The sequence below is a fragment of the Mus musculus genome, chromosome 3 (genome assembly GCF_000001635.26).
Source record: "Mus musculus strain C57BL/6J chromosome 3, GRCm38.p6 C57BL/6J".
NCBI classification, from domain to species: Eukaryota; Metazoa; Chordata; class Mammalia; order Rodentia; family Muridae; genus Mus; species Mus musculus.
The window spans coordinates 35,644,222-35,666,938 of NC_000069.6; the positions used below are offsets into that span (position 1 = coordinate 35,644,222).

General features: G+C 36.2%; 1 long non-coding RNA gene across 1 annotated transcript in view; it reads right to left on the reverse strand.

Annotated features, from left to right (window-relative positions):
* Gm6639 (predicted gene 6639) overlaps window positions 1–21,942 on the reverse strand; it is a 69,012-nt gene extending 47,070 nt beyond the window's left edge. The window contains exons 1-8 of the long non-coding RNA NR_040748.1: window positions 21,862–21,942; window positions 19,461–19,641; window positions 16,242–16,391; window positions 13,999–14,040; window positions 12,791–12,871; window positions 6,487–6,564; window positions 4,572–4,727; window positions 2,405–2,571 (exon numbers count right to left, since the gene is read on the reverse strand). This is a non-coding gene — a long non-coding RNA (predicted gene 6639). The remainder of the gene's footprint in view (window positions 1–2,404; window positions 2,572–4,571; window positions 4,728–6,486; window positions 6,565–12,790; window positions 12,872–13,998; window positions 14,041–16,241; window positions 16,392–19,460; window positions 19,642–21,861) is intronic.
* Window positions 21,943–22,717: the final 775 nt, after the last annotated feature.

Sequence of the window (22,717 nt, forward strand, 5' to 3'; positions counted from 1 at the left end):
TTTGACAAGGGAGCTAAAACCATCCAGTGGAAAAAAGACAGCATTTTCAACAAATGGTGCTGGCACAACTGGCGGTTATCATGTAGAAGAATGCGAATTGATCCATTTCTATCTCCTTGTACTAAGGTCAAATCTAAGTGGATTAAGGAACTCCACATAAAACCAGAGACACTGAAACTTATAGAGGAGAAAGTAGGGAAAAGCCTCGAAGATATGGGTACAGGGGAAAAATTCCTGAATAGAACAGCAATGGCTTGTGCTGTAAGATCAAGAATCGATAAATGGGACCTCTTAAAATTGCAAAGCTTCTGCAAAGCAAAAGACACCGTCAATAAGACAAAAAGGCCACCAACAGATTGGGAAAGGATCTTTACCTATCCCAAATCGGATAGGGGACTAATATCCAATATATATAAAGAACTCAAGAAGGTGGACTCCAGAAAATCAAATAACCCCATTAAAAAATGGGGCTCAGAGCTGAACAAAGAATTCTCACCTGAGGAATACCGAATGGCAGAGAAGCACCTGAAAAAATGTTCAACCTCCTTAATTATCAGGGAAATGCAAATCAAAACAACCCTGAGATTCCACCTCATACCAGTCAGAATGGCTAAGATCAAAAATTCAGGTGACAGCAGATGCTGGCGAGGATGTGGAGAAAGAGGAACACTCCTCCATTGTTGGTGGGATTGCAAGCTTGTACAACCACTCTGGAAATCCGTCTGGCGGTTCCTCAGAAAATTGGACATAGTACTACCGGAGGATCCAGCAATACCTCTCCTGGGCATATATCCAGAAGATGTCCCAACTGGTAAGAAGAACACATGCTCCACTATGTTCATAGCAGCCTTGTTTATAATAGCCAGAAGCTGGAAAGAACCCAGATGCCCCTCAACAGAGGAATGGATACAGAAAATGTGGTACATTTACACAATGGAATATTACTCAGCTATTAAAAAATGAATTTATGAAATTCCTAGGCAAATGGATGGACCTGGAGGGTATCATCCTGAGTGAAGTAACCCAATCACAAAGGAACTCGCACAATATGTACTCACTGATAAGTGGATAATAGCCCAGAAACTTAGGATACCCAAGATATAAGATACAACTTGCCAAACGCATGAAATTCAAGAAGAACGAAGACCAAAGTGTAGACACTTTACCCTTTCTTAGAAATGGGAACAAAACACCCATAGAAGGAGTTACAGAGACAAAATTTGGAGCTGTGACGAAAGGATGGAGCATCTAGTGATTGCCATATGCAGGGATCCATCCCATAATCAGCTTCCAAATGCTGACACCATTGCATACACTAGCAAGATTTTGCTGAAAGGACCCAGATATAGCTCTCTCTTGTGAGACTATGCCGGGGCCTAGCAAACACAGAAGTGGATGATCACAGTCAGCTATTGGATGGGTCACATGGCCCCTAATGGAGGAGCTAGAGAAATTACCCAAGGAGCTAAAGGGATCTGCAACCCTATAGGTGGAACAACATTATGAACTAACCAGTACCCGGGAGCTCTTGTCTTTAGCTGCATATGTATCAAAAGATGGCCTAGTCGGCCATCACTGCAAAGAGAGGCCCATTGGACTTGCAAACTTTATATGCCCCAGTACAGGGGAACGCCAGGGCCAAAAAGGGGGAGTGGGTGGGTAGGGGATTGGGGGGATGGGTATGGGGAACCTTTGGGATAGCCTTGAAAATGTAAACGAGGAAAATACCTAATTAAAAAAAAAGAAAAGAAAAACAATAACTTAAATGCAATAAAGAGGTAAATAGGCATAATGGGGAAAATGCTCAAATTAAGCTATTTTTGAAAAAAAATCCCTAAAACAATTTCAAAAGCCACCGAACATAAGTACTAGGTCCATTCCAAATCCAGGTGCATGTGTAGAAGCCAGAAAAATATGCTTTTTGTGTGAATTGAAGTAAGATTAGAGTCTAAATAAAATGAGATTTGGAGACTGAGGTTACTTCTTCAGTCTGAAATAGAGTACCTTAAGTTCCATGCATATAACTTTTCTGTATGTCTTGCAATACAATAGTTTAAATCCAATTCTTAGGTCCTTTTCTGCTTTATTCATGAAAATATATGAAATCATATTCTAATGGGACAATAGATGTGTATACACACACTTGTGTGCATATAGTATCTTTGCATACCAGCTTATGTTGACAATCTTTCTGGAACAAATCGAATGTTCTCCCTATAATCAAGCTTAGTCCTGATACCAGAATGTAGAGATCTCAACCTGAACCTGGGGCATCTTGTTTTGTTTTGGGTTTGTTTTCTATGGTGCCCCTCCCCCAAGCAAGAAAATGACAACATGAATTGATATTTTATGCCAAATTGAAATGGGAACTGAGTTGGTACTTGAAGAAAGGTGGAGGACTCACTTTGCTGCTGGCTTGTAGCTGAGTCTGCAGGCTTTAAGATGAATTGCCCCTGTGCATCCGAGTTTAGGTCTTTCACAAACAACCCAGGCAAGTGAAAAATCTTGAGTTTGATCTACTGAAGGTATTTTGAAGGTTGGTAATTATAATATCATGTAAATACTCATAGCCTAAAAGAAGAAAATAGGAATATGAATTGAAACTAATCATAAAGAGTGTGAACAGCCCTTGCAATGGGACTTAGCATGTACTGGTCTATTGTATGCCTCATTCTTCTTCTGGGCAATGTAGACGCTATACCCTAAACATTAGGACAGTTGCACGGATATTATAATAAAGTACGGATATGTAAACTGAGAACTCTAAAATCGAGGAGAATAATTTCAGTTTTTCACTTTATTTAGACTTACCGATTGGAGCACTTTGTATGGCAGACTTTTGCTGAGCTCTACTTTGACAGTATTAAGACCTTCCTGTTTTATTCTTGATTTCAATAAGATTTTTTACATCATAAGAACCTTACTTTATTTATATAGCTTTATATTAATCAATTTACATGTTTCCCAATGCATTGTTTATTTGATGCTTTTACAAAATATTATAGTTTTCAGAAAGCTTACATATTTGAAAATTATTTATACACCCCCCAAAAAATGTAGACAATTAATTTGGAAGGTGGCTTGTAAGAGAACAGCAAAGAGTGAGACTGAATGTTTTCCCTGATATTTATAATGATTGTATCAATTTTGAGAAAGAGGACCTTATAAGTTACTCTTTTTCTGAAGTGAATACTTTTAAAAATAACTCTCCTAAAAAGGGAAACAATTCAAGACTCTGTATAATTTTTCTGAAGAAAATAAATGGAAAAAAACACTTGGTGATCATGACACAAAATCCTACCAGCCAAAGAAAAAAGTTTTTCTCTACATTCTGGTTCATCACAGCCAATGAATAAGAATCTTGCTCTCACCTAATGTCTTTGCCACCCTGCAAGCAGAACCAATGTTCATTGAAACAGTTGATCAATTACTTCCTGACTAGACCATCTTAATACATACACCATTTCTTAAATGAATGAAACTTGTTCCATGTGTGCTGAGAATGATGACAGCCACTCAAGTCAAATAGCTTTGACCATGGCAGGAAATATGAATCCAAATAGTCGTTCCTACAATTCATTCCTTGGCGCAGCAAAACTGTGAACTCTTAGCTTAGCTACTATGGAGGTAAAATCCTTTGGTGATATGAGGGACATTGAAGTACCTTATTACAATGTACTCCAATGTCTAAAAATTGTTTTTATTTTGAATTTGTACCACAGTAAAAGCCAAGATTTTAAAGCTTTACTAGAATCAAAATCAAAACAAACAAACAAACAGAAAGACTTTATGTTCATTTAATAACATGTGCACCATTTTTATGATTGGTAATAATAATAATAAAAATTCATATTGCATTGAATATATTAAAAAGAGACAACACAAAACAAATAGAATACTTTTTAAAGTTGCCAAATTTTTTACTGCTTATGAGAAATATTCACACACACACAAAAAAAATCTTGTGACTACTGTTTCCTTAAAGACACTAAAATGTTCTTTGAATGTGTTTTCATTTTAATTTTAGAATTGTTTCTGTTTGTAACCGTTTTGCTCTGATGTATGTCTGGGTACCATGCTGAGCTTGATACCGGAGCAGGTCAGACCAGGAAATTGGATCCCCTGAAACTGGAGTTATGGATGCCTTTGAGGAATCACATGAGTGTTGGGCATCAATGAAAATTTCCTTTTGCTAGTAGGATTTTGTGTCATGATCACCAAACGTTTCTTTTTTTTTCAGTTATTTTCTGCAGAAAAAATTATACAGAATCTTGTATTGTTTCCCTTTTTAGGAGAGTTATGTTTCTCAGATGGAAAACACAAAGTTTTTGTCTTTTGCTTTGTTTTGTATTCGTTTTTTGTCATTCTGCAGACTATTTCATAATAACATGCTATCATGTGCCTGAAGGCTATGATAAAGTTAATAACTATAAATTTGACAAGTGAAATACTGTTTAGTTGTTTTGTTTTCATGTGTATTTATATTTAAGACCAAATAATAGAAGTATTGAGATTTCAGGATTAGACCACTGAACTCAACTATTCCTTTCTTAGATTTCCCTGTTGCTTACCTTGGAGTGCTCTTGAAGCTTCCTCATGGCCAGGACAGAACCACATTTGGTAAGCTTCACTGTTCTGAGAGCCAAAAAGAACCAGCCATCACAAATAATCTGACAGGCGTGTCTTGAAGACTCTAGTGATTTTCTTTATATACAATTTCCAGGGTTCTAGCAGGGAAATTATTAGGACTAGTATTAATGGCATGTCTTCTGACCACAGGTTTGAGTCACCAGGACGAATTTCAGGAGAAAACCCTGAGGTACTTGCCTTTCCTCTCTGAGGGATCCTTGGTCTGTTGGTTCACCATAAAATAAGAAAATGCATTCGGCCATAAATGCTAATGAAGACCAATATTTTTAAAAATGACACACTTAGGTCTCTGCCATCTGTCAGTGGAATATTTAAATTTAATTTGATATGAGCACATAACTTAGCACCCAGAGAAACATATACTCACAGTGATTATGATGACTTGATAAAGAATATTTGAAAGATATGGGCACTTTGGCAATATGAAAAATAGACAAAAAAAAAAAAAAACAGAGAGGCTTTGAGGGTGCCTAGAAGTACACACAACCACTGGCATTCATTCAGAGATAGCCAGTCTGTGGAGAGCATGTCGATGTATCTAACCTTGAATATAGGCCATATACTGGAAAGAAGATCCACAACATAATTATTGCATGCAGAGTTATGGATCCATTTGATACAATCATATAAATAGAACATTTTGCTGAAATAGTTAACAATGTCTAGGAGTGACTAAAATGACCATAACCTCTAATTGGAGATATCATTAATTGTGCTTTCTTTGTGATTCATGATCAAAACCAAGAATTGTCCCATAGAGTTCTTAAGAATTACACTAAAGGTGACAAAAATCCATTCAAGCAGATACTCAAACTTCCACCTAGCCTAACTTACAAGAAGAGGAAGACTGAGACAGAGAGAAACAGAAAGAGTGACAGAGACAGGGAAACAGAATGACACTCAGAGGGTCATCATACAAACTCATAGGAAGTGATAGAGAAGGAAACACACACATACAGAGAAACAGAGAAGGAAACAGACACACACAGTGATAGATAGATAGATAGATAGATAGATAGATAGATAGATAGATAGATAGATAGAATTAAACAGAGATACGCATTTCAAAAAATAAAGGTGAAATATACAGGAATGTATACAGGGAGAAAGAATATAGCAAGAAATACACAAACACATTTATTAAAGATTAAAAAAACAACAAAAATACAGCAGACCATGCACACATATCCTCCACATACAGAGAGTGAAAACAAGAAGGAATTGGGGAAGAGAGGAATCATATACCATAAAGGAAGTATAATAAAATTTATAATGAAGATAAAGGAAGGCAGATAGGAAAAGGAAGAAAGGAAGGGAGGGAGGGAGGGAGGGAGGGAGGGAGGGAGGAAGGAAGGAAGGAAGGAAGGAAGGAAGGAAGGAAGGAAGGAAGGAAGGAAGGAAGGAGAGACAAAGAAAGAAAGAGAGAGGGACGGAGGGAGGGAAGAAGGAAGGAAGGAAGGAAGGAAGGAAGGAAGGAAGGAAGGATCTTGTTTCTAAAATTGGCATTCTTTAATCAGGTTTGTGCATATGATCAATTAGTCTCACTTTATTACAATATATCTTTATTGTCTAGTGATAGTAAAAATATAGTCAGTACCATTGGGCTGTGAGATTCATTTTTATGTAACCCTAGACAAGAAATTCAAGAAAAACTCCCTCTCAAGACTATTATTATAACTTAGATACGATTAGTTCCAAAAGAAATTATAAAATATGATTTGTAAATTTATCATGATTAAGTTTCATCTGTATTATTTATATGCAACACGTTTGTAAATATGTGGATCTCAAAACCAAAATTAACTGTTAACTCAAATTAACTTGAAAATAACTTACAGGCATTTGCATCATTGGTAGTAACTTCTCAATGATATCATTCACTGCATTGATGTTTGTTTCTGTTACACATAAAGGCTATGAAAAGTACAGAGAAGAATGATATAAAATAACTTTGAAGCTCATGATTATCAAATTATTGTCTAATCATTACTTATAATCTACAGTCTGTAATGGCAACTCCAATATAGAATAATCCTCTTGTTTTCTTACCCTGACATCACTGTGGAAGACTGTCAGTCTAACATATTCATCACAAAAGTAACTATGTAGGTACTTGGTATTCAAGTATAACTGTACCAGATTGTGTATGATAAAGAAAGACTGAGTAGCCATGGGTACAGGAGCTCAGCATCCTGACTCTCTTTCATGATAGCAGCAGACAGGCAGGGAGGGTGGTTAAAATTGAGCACAACCCTTTGCTTCCTCCCCATCTAGACACCCATCATTTTACAGTTACTTTCATGCACATTACATGCAGAGTTTTAGGTAAATAAGGATTAATAGCAACTGCAATTTTAAAAAGACAAAAACAAACAAAAAAGAAAATAAAAAAACAAAACAAACAAAAGATGAGTGAGTACTCTCTCCATATAATGGTTTGTATATAGTTAGATGGTATACAGATGTACACTACTGAAATCTGTAATTGTTGACTGAATTATGAACCTAAAATGAATATTTTAGAATTACTCCATCACTTAATACTCTCAAGAACAAGCAAGGTGCTTGTATTATTAACTCTCTACTGCCTTTCACAGTTAGAATCTTCTAAAGAGACCTAGGAAGCCAGCAAGAAGAAAATAGCATGAAATCAGATGATAGGAATCTGAGAAGACACCACTGATATACTGGAATTCTAATATATTACCAAAGTGTATGACAGTGAGTAGATAGGTATATCTTTATGAAAATAGTTTCTATAGTACCAGCTATCTGCAGTAAACATTGTGTCTATGAAACAATCCCTTAAATAAGAAAAATAACAGAAGTACCCCCTCGCTAGCCATAAAAACAACCTTGAACCAAGACCAAAGGAAACCACTTCATAAGTCATCTCTTTCACATAGTTTTTATTTATTGTCTTCTAACCACTGGGCATAACATATTACCCTGAAAATTAGTGTGTGTCTGTGTGTGTGTGTGTGTGTGTGTGTGTGTGTGTGTGTGTGTCTGTGTGTGTGTCTGTGTGTGTGCATGTTTGTGTGTATGGTCTGTATGTATGTGTCTGTGTGTATGTGTCTGTGTGTATGTGTTTGGTTGTGTGTGTTTGTGTGTGTGTTTTGATGAAGATTCAATCAAGAGCATATCAAAACATGCCAGGTTACTTTAATTTTATGAATAAAACACCTTACACCTTAACTGATTTTATATCTTGCTATCTATAGAAAAACAATTAGGCAAAAACATCTTAGAATGTGTAAGAACATCTCTGTTCTTGTGGTTATAATATAAAAAAGAAGGAAACAATATGTTAGTCACCTCTGGATGAAAATATAGCTCATGGCTTAGAAATCATATATTCTAGAACTATACATTCGAACACCACATACATAAACACACACATGCATGAAGTCACACACACACACAAACACACAGAATGAGCATAATAAATTTTTAAAAAGTAAAAGTTCTGATATTTTGTTGAATATCTGAAAACATCTGTATAATTTAAAAACAATAAAGTATTATTATACAAAACCACACATAAGATAAATAATTCACATAGGATTTTAATTGATATTATTGTAAAATGTGTTCTCAGAGCATTTTGAACATATTAAGATCTAACTAATGATAGCAAAGTTGTGTGCATTTCTTTCTGATACTGATATTGTTTTTAAAACTGACACATTTCAAGAGATATAATTTGCTTACATAAAATTGTTCTAAAATACTGTTTTTAAAGCATGAAAATGAAAAGACAGCTAGGATTTTTTTTTTGTACATGTTAACATATTTCTTGACTCAGGAAGAAAGACAGCATTTTCAACAAATGGTGCTGGCACAACTGGTTGTTATCATGTAGAAGAATGCGAATCGATCCATTCCTATCTCCTTGTACTAAGGTCAAATCTAAGTGAATCAAGGAACTTCACATAAAACCAGACACACTGAAACTTACAGAGAAGAAAGTGAGGAAAAGCCTCGAAGATAAGGGCATAGGGGGAAAATTCCTGAATAGAACAGCAATGGCTTGTGCTGTAAGATCAAGAATCGACAAATGGGACCTCATGAAACTGCAAAGATTCTGCAAGGCAAAAGATACTGTCAATAAGACAAAAAGGCCACCAACAGATTGGGAAAGGATCTTTACCTATCCTAAATCAGAAAGGGGACTAATATCCAATATATATAAAGAACTCAAGAGGGTGGACTCCAGAAAAATCAAATAACCCCATTTAAAAATGGGGCTCAGAATTGAACAAAGAATTCTCACCCGAGGAATACCGAATGGCAGAGAAGCACCTGAAAAAATGTTCAACATCCTTAATTATCAGGGAAATGCAAATCAAAACAACCCTGAGATTCCACCTCACACCAGTCAGAATGGCTAAGATCAAAAATTCAGGTGACAGCAGATGCTGGCATGGATGTGGAAAAAGGGGAACACTCCTCCACTGTTGGTGGGATTGCAAGCTTGTACAACCACTCTGGAAATCAGTCTGGCGGTTCCTTAGAAAGTTGGATATAGTACTACCGGAGGATCCAGCAATACCTCTTCTGGGCATATATCCAGAAGATGTCCCAACTGGTATGAAGGACACATGCTCCACTATGTTCATAGCAGCCTTGTTTATAATAGCCAGAAGCTGGAAAGAACCCAGATGCCCCTCAACAGAGGAATGGATACAGAAAATGTGGTACATTTACACAATGGAGTACTACTCAGCTATTAAAAAGAATGAATTCACGAAATTCCTAGGCAAATGGATGGACCTGGAGGGCATCATCCTGAGCGAGGTAACCCAATCACAAAGGAACTCACACAATGTGTACTCACTGATAAGTGGATACTAGCCCAAAACTTAGTATACCCAAGATATAAGATACAATTTGCCAAATGCATGAAACTCTAGAAGAATGAAGACCAAAGTGTGGACACTGTGCCCCTTCTTAGAATTGGGAACAAAACACCCATGGAAGGAGTTACAGAGACAAAGTTTGGAGCTGAGACAAAAGAATGGACCATCTAGAGACTGCCTTATCTAGGGATCCATCCCATAATCAGCTTCCAAACGCTGACACCACTGCATACACTAGCAAGATTTTGCTGAAAGGACCCAGATATAGCTGTCTCTTGTGATACTATGCCGGGGCCTAGCAAACACAGAAGTGGATGCTCACAGTCAGCTATTGGATGGAGCACAGGGCCCCAATGGAGGAGCTAGAGAAAGTATCCAAGGAGCTAAAGAGATCTGCAACCCTGTAGGTGCAACAACATTATGAACTAACCAGTACCCCAGAGCTCTTGACTCTAGCTACATATGTATCAAAAGATGGCCTAGTTGGCCATCTCTGGAAAGAGAGGCCCATCGGACACACAAACTTTATATGCCCCAGTACAGGGGAACGCCAGGGCCAAAAAAATGAGAATGGGTGGGTAGGGAAGTGGGGGGGGGGGGGAGGGTATGGTGGACTTTTGGGATAGCATTGGAAATGTCATTGAGGAAAATACGTAATAAATAAAATTTAAAAAAAACTGACATATTTCAAGAGATATAGTTTGCTTACATAAAATTGTTCTAAAAATACTGTTTTTAAAGCATGAAAATGAAAAGACAGCTAGGATTTTTTTTTTGTACATGTTAACATATTTCTTGACTCAGGATGAACCAAGGTTATATAAGTATCAGGAGAGAAGATCAACAATATAATAGATCACATGATCCTACTATGAAAAATATAGTCTATTAATAATTGTTCAATGTACATAAAAATAAGTCTAATGTACAAAAATGAACTATACCCACAGATAAAATAAAAAACCTTGTAAGTATTGAAACTACATATTAATAAAGTAAATGTGAAACAGAGAGTTGTTGCTATCACTAACACTGTATGAATTTAAAAACAGATTACTTAAAGCCATGTAGCAAAATGCTGTCCTCCAGCCATGTCATAGGCACTGACTCATGAGGACAGAGCAGTTAATTGTTATCTCTACAATATTAAGTCAAAAAGTCAATATTTTATATATTTGTATCTGAAGTCGTAGGAGAAAACATACACAACTTAGGGAGAGGTTTGGGGATATCTTGGGATTCATGCAGGTGATTTGGCAGTGGATTTCTTAACATAAATGAAATTATAAAATAAAGATGATTCTAAAATCATCTGCATCTATGTATTTTAAGATAGGAACTGGGTCTGAGGAATCTACATTCAATCCTAAGAATAAGAAAAAAAGGGGAAAACTGGGAGGAAAAGAAATACTTAAATAAAAATAGCAAAAACATTTTCCTCAATAGGAAAAAAATACAGGTTTATCTTAAGTGTAATGAAATACATGGATGATTCAAGAAACTCTCAAACTTAAAAGGCCATTGCTGAATACTCACTAGAGAACATGGAGAAAGAAATGTGATGGATGATATTTATTTAAATTAGAAGAATGTTTTTATGTACTAAAAATATCTCTTCAAGGACAAAAGGAAAACAAACATGAGGCAAAGCTAAACAGTATCTAATACCAATCTTCTGAACTACAGGAAAGCCTGTCATTAATTATGGCAGTATAAAATATGAAAACACTAGTGTCATGGGTGAAAATCAGTAAAAATGTTTACTTTAAAGGCATTGATTCTAAGTCACAATGGTGGTGAATGACATCAGGGAGATTGCTCATATACAATGCTGAGCATTTGCCATAGCTGAAATCAAGCAGCAGAGGCAAGAGAGCATCTCCCTATAGGACTATCTGCTCTTCTGCTCTTCTCTGCCCTGAGGATACATCTGCTTCAACCAAGCTAGTGAGTGTTCTCCTAATTTATGTCACTGCTTAGACTTTTTTTTTTTTTTTTTTTTTTTTGAGACAGAGTTTCTCTGTGTAGCCCTGGCTGTTCTGGAACTCACTCTGTAGACCAGGCTGGCCTCCAACTCAGAAATCTGCCTGCCTCTGCCTTCCAAGCACTGGGATTAAAGGTGTCCACCACCACTGCCTGGCAGAAATTATTTTATACTACACTTCGCTCTTTAATTTCTGTTCTGTATAACCTAGAAAGTATGAAGATAAAATTGCGTGGTGATAAGTGGTAAGTGTGGTTCAATTTAAACAGTGACATGTTAGACTATCAACTCTAGGTACATTTTATACCCATTAGCCTTTATAAAAATCAGAGAGATGGTGATCCTCTGAGCTACATCCTACTCTGCTTTACAGTAGGGATGGTCTTTAATGCGCTACATGGTACATAACAGTTAAATTTCAGATCAGCAATAATCCCAATATTGAAAATGGAACAATAAATAATATAAGTATTACAAAAATAGACAATTATTATGTGTTTAACTCAGTGAAAAAACTACTGTGTAGTATGTGTAAGGTCATGAGTTTTGTCCTAAGCACTGTGCACACATGACCACACACACACACAAATGCATACATACAAATCAATTGTAAGTTAATAAAAATGATTTCTAAGAAGAAATTACATGAAAAGATATCCCTATGCCTAGAACATTCAAACAACTACAGGAATAAAGAGCCATGATTATGTATTTGTACTTCCTAAATAGGTGTGAGGATGCAGAGAGACATACTGAAAGAGCAGAGGACAGAGGTAAAGAGATAAAGTGTTATGAAACATGTGGATGTGGAAAGCAAATTAATTCTTGATAATATTTTGCTCTGGTTAAGATCTCATTATGGTTATTTACATAGTAACAATTATTTTTATTAGACACAAATATTTTAAAATAAATGATAGTTGAACAACATGTCAATTAAAATATAGGCAAAAAGAACTCAGGGGAAAAGCAGTTTTATTCTAATAATAATACTTGGCTTGGAAATGTGTGCTGTTGCAACTACCTGACATAATTTACAGTAATCTAAGAAATATTTTCTCAGTTTGGCTGCTTTAGAATGTGGATCAATCTTGCTTCACAATGCTTTCCATATACCACATATAAAAGACACATGTGTGCATGCCATACACATATAGATTTGCACATATGCAAATCCTTACTAACTCTGCCCAACACCCATTTCTTATGTCTCCATCTTCCATTACTCTACAAACTCCTTTATCTCTGCTAGTCATGAACTTGAAATATCAGTTTTGGTTTTGTATTCACATACACTGTCACAGCTTGGGATGTCTTCCGTGAATATCTCCAATGAGAAATTTTTCTTGATATCCTCTTGGCTTCATCAATGGATCTGCACAAATGCAATTAAAAACACAGAATACAGTAAAAATTAATCCTAGTAGCTCATTTAAGTTAATCAGTCTTAATATAAATATCATCTTATTGTTAAAAACAAGACAAGCAGTTCAGCAATATGCATTATTGGATTATTAAAAGTGATCCAGAACCAAAGACATGGTCAGGTAATTGCACAGTGACCTAGGAAGCACAGCCAGTCATCAGAACTTTTTGTTCGCAAGGTTGTTGTCAACTGGACTACATATGGAATGAACTACAATTCAGAAATGGAGAGGACACCTGTGAAGGCACAGGCTTCTAACTAGGACCTTAACATGGAGATCTTGAGGCATAGTGGCCCAAGAAAGCTTAGGCCCCTGCAAGTTAGAACACACCCACCAACACTCCCTAGAGAATGAGGGAAGTAGATCTGTGTTCAAGGTCAGCCTGAGACAAAGCAAGGTTCTGATCTAGGAATAGTGGCATGCACCTTTAATCTCAGCAACACCTTCTGCTGAGGGCTACATAAGGACACTGAAAGTAGGAATACTCACTCTTCTTTGCCCACTTGTTCTTAACTGCAACCATATATGTTGATATCTACTTCTTCAGGATTCCAGTTTATACAGATGATCAGGTGAAACAAACTACCCTCATGAACTGGACAACTACTAGATTTTTGACTTCCCATTCACAGCTGCCCATTGTTGTGTTAGTTGAACTACAGACTGTAAGTCATTATAGTAAATTCCCTTAATATATAGACAGTCCATAAATTCTGTGGCTCTAGAGAAGGTTCTATGACTAATACCCAAAGAAAAGTTAAAAATCTGCTTCATCTCAAAGGATAAAGTAGCAGATAGTTTGAAGGGACATGGTAGAGTAACATCTATGGAGTATAACTTAAAGTAAGTCTGAAAAGTACTGTTTACTCCAACATAACACGGGGACAATGAATGCATAACTTGGACAAAATTAAATGAAATATGCTATAGACAGCAGAATCTAAAGCAGTATCCAGTGTCCATCTAATCAACAACATATTTGTAGTCTACCAAATATATTCTTATGAAAGAAATGAATCACAAACTTCAATTCCCATATCACTATTGAATTAAAGTATAATCACAAGTAAAATACCTTTTGAGAAAATAGAACCATTTATCTTTCTGTTCTTTTGAACTGTAATGTTAAAAGAGAAAAACAAGTTTAGAGTCTTCAAAGACATTTAAGATTATTGTTCATAAAAATTATTATAAGCCAATGGCCCTCATGAGGGTGTAGCTGTAGATGGTATTCTGCACATGACTGCCCTTCTGAATGACATGTTTCACTGGAACACTTATATGACCAGAAGTTGAATATAGTGTGGAAGCTAGTTGACTTGACTGTGTTCCAAGCACTGTGTGACTATGGCTGGGCCAACAGTTGCTCCTACCTTTAGTTTCATATGTACAAAGGATAGTTATGTCAGTGTCCTCTTAGTGTGAGGTCATGTTCATATATCAAGGTATCATTATTCACAGTAAACCACAGGTAGGTTATATGATCTCTGGTTAGAACACACTTAAGGCAGGGAGAACACCTTTCTAGAAAAAGTATTGTTTATTTCCTCATGTGAATTACAAAATTGGCATACAAGACAGGAGGCCTAGAAACTAGTGCTTCATCTGTGTGAGTCATCACATTAACTCTACTGGTACAAATTATTAAGCCCACCACTATTCCACTGTAATATTCTAAATTAAGATGGATTAAAGATGGATTTACAATGCTAGCATTTTATAACTGATAATTATATGTTGATCGAGTTAGACCTTGTTGATATTTGACACACTCACAGTTTCTTATAGTCATCAAAATTATCTTGTTGATCAATGTTTCTCTTATCCAAATAGCAACACTTACCCAATACTGAGGACCCTTTGTCAGGTATAGTTTTTCCATCTCTAAGCTAATGTGTATATTGTTTCCTCGTTCTGAAAATAATTATTCATACTGCAAAGATCTTTCATTCACAGAATTTTCTTCTCCTTTTCCCATGATTCTAGCATCTATAACTGAAGCAGATTGCCTATAGACCTATGGACTGATGCTTGCCCAAAGACTGGCACATTCATGTTTCTACCATTAAATGCTCACCCACTTTATTGTCTACCTACAAACATTTTTATCAGAAGAGTGGATTATGCCTGTGCCCCTCTATAGACACACACACATTTGTGTACATATACAACACATCTAATATCACTAAAATAAAAATGACACAGCAAGAAACCTCCTAGTCACTTGGTGATATGTAGTGGTCAGTTCTGATGCTTTGATCAGGAAACTGCATCTGAACACTGAAGGTCCAGTTCATCAATTGGCTCTTAATGGATCAATAAGGATGCTAATGGCCAATGAGCTGGGTGGAATAGGAAGTATTTCCAGTTTTACCACAGGAAGACTAGCAGATGCAGTGTGGAGAAAATAATTCACCATGCTACAGAGGGAGAAAGAGTCACCAGCTATGTGAGATCTAAGGTGAAATGGAGATTGGCTGCTTCTTCAAGTGGCCTGACGTGGCAGGCAGGAGATTAGAAGCATAAATCAGCTGAGGGTAGATTTTTGGTGCCAAGCTAGGACTAATGTAACTGAGCAAAATTGAGGGCAGATTCATAGGTGTTAAGCTGGAAGTGAAAAGAAGGGTATGAGAGCTGAGGAAGGCTTACAAGAGCTTTGGTCATTGAGCTAAGGCATATCAAAATGAGCTAATGTGTGTGTCTATCATCTACAGATCTGATGGAACCTTATCCAATGGCCTTTATCCTTATCTGTTGACCATTAGACACCAGTGATATTCTGCTACACAGACATTCAAACACTTGAGGATTCTATGAATAACTATTTTTATCTGTTCAATTAAATACTTTTTATGGAAATTAACTGGGGAGCATTGGAGGCATTGGTCAAATTTAAGGATACTGTGCAGTATTACTGGAGAGAAATCATTTTGTGTCTTTTCAAAACCTAGATAATACCAGATATTATAGGGGAAGAAATGTTGAGGGTATGGTAAGTCATTGTTTAGTCCACAACCTTCTTAGAAGACAATGTACTTCTGTTTTGCCCCCAAGAATTCTGTGGATTTTTGATGAGCATCCCAGATCAAAAACTAAGGAATGTACTTACATATGAAATGTATGTTGTGGAAAGCATCGACAAACCAGGGTCACCATAGAAGGGGAAATTGGAGTTGGCAACCTGTACACATCAGACTAAAATGAATTTCATATTTTACAAACATTCTGGTTAATTGGTTTAACCTACAAACCATTAAGTTGCCCCACAATTTCTAAAGCTATCCACCTGTGAATACAGATTCAAACTGTAGTTCTTACCAAAAGGTGGCCAAAAAATTTCCAGTGGGCCAAAACAGGTAAATGGTCTTGCAAGTACACATTTCATTCATGTTGTCTAAGTCCACATCATCCACTGTGCACAGGTAATTCAGTGGGATGATGCAGTTTATCTTAAACCTTTTCTTATTCCTAGGAAGAGAAACCAAGTATCTCTATTAGTTTGATTTGCATTGTAGTGGGAATTGCTTGTAGAAATACACACTTCTTCCTTCCACAGAGCATAGGAGAACTCCTCCATTTTATCACTCAGGCACAGTTCAAGCCTGGGTAGATGGAGTTCAACAAAGCATATGTTGAGAGAAGTTACTGGCTACAAGCTTCTCAATGGTCACAGATAGGCATAGCCTGATGGTTTTCTGATTGGAGAGTGTTTAGGATGGCTATACTATGAATATATATATATATATACATTATTAGAAAGCCATGTGTGTCATAATTTCTTCCCTTGATTTTGTTAATTAGTAACCATTTTGCTTTATTTCCATAATGTCCATACCAAAAATTATTAGTTAAAATTTTGTATTTTACTTAATTACATTTAATAATCTGTCCAAAATAAATAATGTAGAAATATTGTCTGACTGAATAAAATGCATTTCCCATTGTCCTTCTTTGTATACTAGGAAGTCACATCAGCTTACTCCAATGATTCCTTACTAAACATACAAATCATATCTCATACAAGTATCCAAAAAGATGATTGTGTCCCAATAATTTTAGGAAAAAAATTGGAAATATGTCTTCCAATCAAGCATTCTGATCTTATCAAAAGCTTTTGTAAGAAGCAATAATCTTGGAAGCATTACTTTCCTTTTATCATCATTCCTTTTATGTGGAGCTTGAAATTTGAGAAGTTCATTGTTGCTTCCCCCTTATCTTCTATCTTTGACAGAATCCTTCCCAGATTTCTGACTGTTCTGTTTTTTTAATTATACTCTGAATATTACCTCTGTGTGTGTATGTGTGTGTGTGTGTGTGTATCTGTGTGTGTGTGTGTGTGTGTGTGTGTGTGTGTGTGTGTGTGTGTATCTGTGTGTGTGAACTTGGGTATAAAACTCTGCATTGGACACTGTTAAGCTAGTATGTTGGTCCAAAATTGAAGATGGTGACTCTGCCTCTCTCAAATTCATGAGACAATATGACACAAGTATAAATCCTGATTCAAAAATCCCATATGTGTCTTTCTAAACTTCATATGTGTGTCCTTTTTGAAACATGATAGTGATAGTACAGAGAAAGATTTCCCACACTATCTAATGTACCATGTAACAGTCAAAATATAAGCATATTATGTAATATTTACTAAAACATACACATGCACACTCACACAAAAACAAACACATGTCTAAATTATATGAAACATTTGTAGTTATATTTTCTTTCCATCTAAAAAAACCTAATTGTATATATACATATAATATATCCAATGTTCAGAGGAAATGCCTAAACCTAAAACCTCTAATTCCAATATGTCTGATAATAGATAATATTCCTTGAAAATGAAAATGATGACAATCATCTATTATGAGACTAATAATGTTCTTTCCATAATATGAATGAAAATCTCAAGATAGCTTTAATTATTATCACTACAAAGCAGAAGTGGAACAAATCTATGGCCATTCATGAAATCCATTCATCTTAGTTTCCTTTACTCTCAAAAATCAAAGTGAATTTCACTTACTTACACCAACTACACTTAAAAGGCACACTATCAATATATATATACATTTTTAATTCAAATGAGTCAGTTACTTAGAGGAGACACACAGGAAAGAAGCAGATGTCCACGAGCCGCTGCAGTGGCAGGCAGTGGCAGTTGGAGGCAGTTGTGGAGGCTGAGAAGGGAGGGGGGAAAATGGAGGAGGTTCCAGGACAGACCATATCCAACCCTCCTTCCCCAGCTACATAAGGACCCAAAAGCCCAGTCCACACGCATGTGCTACAGGACCAGGGACGAACCTCCTGGCTGTCGATTACTATCTTCTAAAAATAAATAAATAAATAAAAATAAAATGTGAGTATTTCCAAGTGTGGACTGAAGGAGAGTTGAGTAGAAATGACAAGAAGGATGACAGATGGATAGACAGCCAGGACATTCACTTATTTTGAGCCTGCATCAGGCACTAACTACCATTTTCTATGCTGGGTGCTTGCAGTGAATGATCAGGGTTGAAAGCCAAATTTACCCAATTGTTTGAACCTACAATGCATAGAAGAAATCTCTTTGGAACATTTCATTTCCTCACATTTTTTAAAAAATGGATCAGGAATGTTATTTACAGATGACCAAAAAGTTTATTCCCAAAAATGAATAAATTATATTTTTGATGTCTGTCCTTAAAACCATTTATGAACTTATGAGTATATACCTTGAATTATTTACTTGATAATGTCAATACCAAGTTCATACTTTCTAGAATAATATGAAGGTTATGATCATGGACAGTAGAGATTATATGTGATGTGATCCCAGAAAACACCTCCATGGTCATAAGTTACAATGCAATCATGTATACAGCTTCGTTTAATCACCACAGTTTTCTCCGCTGTGTGCAGAATCACCAAACAAGACTTAGTGGCTGCAGTTTTCCTTGATCAGTGGAGGAATAGGAGTTGTTTCTTATCTCTTCATACTATTTCAGAAACTATGAGTTCAAGGGGCTTACATGTGTTGTCACTTGTATGCAAGGATCATAATCAGGGATTCCCCCACTTGCTGCTACAGTCTATCTGGAAACAACAAGCAAGAGGCCACCTGCTTCTCATATTTTAAATATTTTATTTTGAGAACATATCTCACTGTATAGTCCACATAGCTTTCAAAGTTTCAGTCCTCATAAGTCAGCTTTAACAATGCTTGAATTACTGGCATGTGCTTGCACATCTGCCTCCTTTTCAAGTTTGTTGTTATTCTTTCCACAGATTCAAATAGCAGGATAGCACCTTAATTCATTTTTTTAAAATGTGTCTAAAACTTGAGAAATTTTTGAGAAAATTGAGAAATGTGTAGAGGAGTGTCCACCAAACATCAACCAAATGAAAGGAAAAAGAAGTTGTGATCAGGAAGTAATGAAATAAGTCTAATCTTTAAAAGAAAAAGAAGAAGTAAAAGAACATATTTTATGTTTTGTACCAAAAAAAGCCTAATTCAAGTGTAGCCCGTCATACTAAGGGATGCATGTTGCACATACTCACAGGTTATTAGACACAACCAAAACATCATTAAATAAGGATAGATGCCTTTTGTTCCTTTTCTTCCCCCTTGTGAGTTCCACGGGGCCTTGGCACAGCAAGGTTTGATATATTCCTCCGGTGTCTTCATTCTCAAGGGTTTCCGTATAGAAAAAAATAAGATACTCCTGGTTCAGGTCTCCACCTAACAGAACAAGTATTCAGTGGATAAGTTATAAGACCAATGTTCATACTAAATTTTTGAAGGTTTCATGATATTAAAACACAGTAAATGTCTTAGTCAGGGTTTCTATTCCTGCACAAACATCATGACCAAGAAGCAAGTTGAGGAGGAAAGGGTTTATTCGGCTTACACTTCCATACTGCTGTTCATCACCAAGGAAGTCAGGACTGGAACTCAAGCAGGTCAGAAAGCAGGAGCCGATGCAGAGGCCATGGAGGGATGTTCTTTACTGGCTTGCCTCCCCTGGCTTGATCAGCCTGCTCTCTTATAGAACCCAAGACTACCAGCCCAGAAATGGTCCCACCCACAAGGGGCCTTTCCCCCTTGATCACTAATTGAGAAAATGCCTTAGAGTTGGATCTCATGGAGGCATTTCCTCAACTGAAGCTCCTTTCTCTGTGATAACCCCAGCTGTGTCAAGTTGACACAGAACTAGCCAGTACAGTAAATAAATTGAAAGAGAAGATCTGAAGAATGTTATAGCAACATTTATAATGATAACAATTAATACATTGTATACATTATGAGAATTACAAATAAATACGTATGTAATACTAAAAGATAATTGTAACGATTAACATAAATTGTATGCTCATGTGAAAGATAGTAAGAAATTTTAAAAACTAACCATAGTTTGGAGTGTAAAAGGTAAATTAAAAATAAAATAAAAATTTAAAAATTAGCCTGCTTTTTATACATGTGAATACTATGGCCTTTCCTATATTGATTGGCTTATATGTCTGTTTCCTTCAGAAAATTCTTTAAAATGTGATTGTTCCTTCCCAAACTGTCTTGAATGGTGAAAACTTAGAAATGAACAGCTGGTGTATTCTGAAGGTGGTGTTGTTGTGTTAATCTAAACAACTCAAGCCAAAGACCTCTCCTCTCATGATTCTGATGTTCAGCTGCGCGGCCAAAACTGTTCTAGTAAACTGGATCACTGTCAAATCAGAAAACAAACGAACAATCTAACAAACCATCCAGCCTTCAAAAAATATTTGTGAAGTTGTACTTGTCCAGACAAAGGGGTCATTTCCCCTGTGTCTTGCCTGTGGCTCCTATAAGGACAGCAACATTGATTCTAGCAAGTAAAAATACTTGTTCATTAAAGTCTACTCTAAGATTCCTGTACCTCTCCAAACCTCTCCATTTCCTCTGCTATGCTAACTATAGACCCTCCCCCTCCATCTTTATGAATGCAAAGTTTCTCCTACTCAAATTATCCCCATTTTTCTCTCCTGATATTCTTCCTTCTCTATTACCAAGCCTTGGCCATATCAAATCTGTTTGCATTTTCTCTGTACTCTGAACTCTTCCAGCTGCCTCTGATCACATTTCCTCTCTTATCCATAATGAAATTCTTCCCTGTAATAATGGAGTGGCTAAGCTGCTGTTGGTTTCTTTACTGTGACCTGCTCATACAAATGGAATATTCATCATGTATGTTTACTTTAAGGGGATATAATTCTGCCCAAAGTATGATACATCTCTCAAAAATTATGTACAGAGACAACATATCTTTTACTTGGAAAGCATTTAGGATCCCTGTGAATCAAAGTGTCAAAGAGATACAGCAGCCAATAGTGGTCATCACCACTTCAAATAATAATGTAAAGATATGCTAAAAAATGATATCAACTCAGTTTCATGATAAACAAAATTGAAAGGAAATGCACATGTCTGCAAACTACTTCCTGTCTGATCTGCATAATGTTCAAATACTCAGAAATTGATTCTGTAAACATAATATGTGTTGGAAAATATAACAATTTGCAGAAAACCAGAGATTTGGGATCTACCAAAAAGTCAAACTAAATTCTTTTTAAAAATCTTTGTAGTCATGGTGGTTAAAACAATTGAGTTGCACATAAAATGATCCTTATTCATGACTTGGACAGTTAAATATATATTATATATGTTCATATATAATATATATTTATTTATTATATATATATATTAAAGATTTACAGAAACCATTCTCCTATGAGCTCAAAGCATGCTTCTCCTCACATAATAATGTTGTTTCTACAGAAGATTGGTACTGAATATTCCTACAATGACTACCTTTTCAAGAAACCACTGCTGAGTTGAGAGTAAGCTCATATGATCTGGAGGAATCAAAGGAGAACATTTCCTGATACATTTCGTCTATCATGACAACCAACTTAGCTATAAAAATACCTTTTCCATGGAGCCTGGAAAGGAGAAATTTTTAATAGACTTGAAACTTTATTCTGCCTTCTTACTCCTGAACACCAAACTGGTGACTACAGTTGGTAGATAAACTGCTGAAGTCTGAGGATTCCGTAGTAGTCAGGCTGAAGGGCCATAATCTATGGCTCATGCCAACTGACAAAGTGACACATGCAATTCCTTTCCTTAGTGGCTTCAAAATTTTTTCTAAACAATTGTTGAATTGAAAGTCTTTGTAAGGAATAACTTATTTTCACCACCACACATATGTATATGAAACTTATATATGTGAGAGAATATAGAAACACATGGATGATAAATCAATAGATTGATAGTTGCTCTTTTGGTGGTTCTTTACTGTGCTCATACATTTCAAATGCTAAAACAGCCTTATTTATAATAGCCAGAAGCTGGAAAGAACCCAGATGCCCCTCAACAGAGGAATGGATACAAAAAATGTGGTACATTTACACAATGGAGTACTACTCAGCTATTAAAAAGAATGAATTTATGAAATTCCTAGGCAAATGGATGGACCTGGAGGGCATCATCCTGAGTGAGGTAACCCAATCACAAAAGAATTCACATGATATGTACTCACTGATAAGTGGATATTAGCCCAGAAATTTAGAATACCCAAGATACAAGATACAAGTTGCAAAACACATGAAACTCAAGAAGAACGAAGACCAAAGTGTGGACACTTTGCCCCTTCTTAGAATTGGGAACAAAACACCCATGGAAGGAGTTACAGAGACAAAGTTTGGAGGTGAGACGAAAGGATGGACCATCTAGAGACTGCCATACCCGGGGATCCATCCCATAATCAGCCTCCAAATGCTGA